Consider the following 2,368-nt stretch of genomic DNA (forward strand, 5'->3'; position numbering starts at 1 on the left):
TGAATCTACGCGCTCTACAAACCATCCATGGGGCCAGGCCAGGCCTGCCTAACAGATGCAGGTCCATATGCTTTGGCTCTGCACCCATATGGAACACTGACGTGCAGTCCAGGAGCAGAGCGTGCCACTGCTCCTCTTTTCAAGCAACCTCCCATCCAAAGTCATTTGCAGACACGAGAGCAGCTAAGCAAGCTCACTGGAACCTGTACAGAAGACACTGCAAGACTGATGGTCCAAGAATAATATTTTCCTTGCTCTGTGGTTCCTGCCGAAACCTAAATTGCAACATTTTCTAGAAAGCCATTTGTTAGGCTTTCCCAAGTGCTCGTTACAAAGCCCATTGCACTCCTATAATGTGCTTTAACCTTTGCTGCACAGGCCGTGCAAGAACACGGAGTGCTTCATTGGCACTCGCTGGAGGGATCTCTCCAGGCAACCAAAGCAGCAAACAGCTGGGGCTGTGTCACAACGCCTGGAGGGGTTGGTTCACAAGAAGCACAGGATTGGCATCAGATGGCCTGCCACCATTTCAACATAGCCGGGCTTAGCTTGTGCCGCTGGCTGCGCTCCTCCAGCAGCACTAAATGGCTTCTTCTGGCCAGGAGCTTTGGGGAAGATCTGGATGGCTTTAGGTGTTTGGCAGTGCTGTTTTTCCCAGTACTTAATCCTTGCTCAATCTCTGTATTTTATTATTTTTTTTTGGTCATTGATGCAATGTAACAGATACAGCTCAGTCCTGTTTGGAGCACAAGAGTAGTAAACTCAGCACCTGCGTCCTAAAGGAGAGCTGGGTTCCCATCCCAAGATATACAACAGGTACATTGTTTATATTTCATTTTATTATTAGTTTTACTATTAACATCATTCATTTTATTTATAGGGCCACTCTTCTGCCTTGTGCTCCTTCTTAAAGAGCTGTTTAAAGAGATGAGTGCTAGGAATGCCCATGTCAAATGGGAGATATTTCCACCCGTGGTGCTCAGCTCATGCACTGAGTTGCGAGAGCACCAGTGTAGGAAGGGTTTAGTGGGAGCTGACTGCGATTCCCACAGAACTGCTCTTAAATTTGCTTGGAAATGCTGTTAAGCAACTAAATGCCTTTGCCTTCAGCTGGATTATGAGTGCAATTGGCATGTGACAGCTTTGCTCGTGCATCGAACGGAGCCGAATGGGAGCGATTCCCAGCTGGAAAAGGAGCTTATTGCCCAATGCCTTGATATTGCTAATACTGAGGGAGAAGTTCATCCTCCTGAGAGGATGATGATTTTTTGGTTATCATTCAGACCTCTGTTCAGAGCTTTTCTCAGTCATTTCTTTACAAAAATAGGCGATGAGTAATCATCTGGGCGGTGAAAAATAATGCATGGAGTCCATTACCCGGTTGTGGTGGGCTCTCCAGTCTGGAGCTGAAGCTGGAAGCATCATAATATCCACAGTGAGGTGACCTGACGTGGAGCTGGGATTTGAGCCATCCCAGGATGTCACACACAAGATTAGCCTGCTCATGGCATCTGCTCCTCTCAATGGTCCCACAGCTGGGCAGGTACTGCGTTCACAAAGCACTTGTGAAACGTGAGTAATTCAACAAGGAAAAGAATAGGGACACTGAATGGGTGGAACAGTGTGTGGTTAACAAAGCACCACACCGGAGATCACACACTTGGTTTTACCTCTTGATGCTGAAGGGCACCCTGGAACAAACCTCACACCTGCCATCCCATCTCAAAGCTTCAAGCTTTAATTTCCATAGTTTCAAGCTTCTCTGGCATGAAATTGGGTGGTTTTTTTTTGTTTTTTTTTTTAAAGAAGTGATGCTCAAAAAGACAGCATCTCTATTATGATCTGTATAGATGGTGCAAAGGACCACCAGAGCAATACCCTGTAACAGTGCAAGGTAATGAGCAAGACATCCCCTGAGAGAGCCATGCTCACGTCAATATATATGAGTACCTACCTTTGTTCCATCACAGCACGATGAGCCAAGCTAAACCTTCAGGAGGGTCCTCATTCAGCTTGCCCAAGCCCTGCTTCAGGGTCTGTAATGACAGGCTCATTCCTTGAGCTTTGGAAGAGCCTCGACAGGGCGTGAAGTTATCCAGCAAGCAGCAGCCCAGTCCCCAAACTCTCCTCACACGAAACAGGCTCTAAAGCGGTCCAGTGGCAGGGGCCAAGGTTGGTAAAGCTGAGTCCCAGCTATCTGCTGGAGACAGAAGGCACAACACACTCCCAACAGGGATTTGCATTGGCCACAAGTGTAGCACACAAATAGCCTTGTACCTGCCACAGGTCCCTTCTCTTCCCTTTTCTCCCTATTTAACTGGCGAGGGTGTTTTACAGTCTTATCCCATCAATACATCACAACTGCACA

Source organism: Tympanuchus pallidicinctus, unplaced genomic scaffold, assembly GCF_026119805.1.
Source record: "Tympanuchus pallidicinctus isolate F22 unplaced genomic scaffold, pur_lepc_1.0 scaffold12, whole genome shotgun sequence".
Classification (NCBI taxonomy): Eukaryota; Metazoa; Chordata; class Aves; order Galliformes; family Phasianidae; genus Tympanuchus; species Tympanuchus pallidicinctus.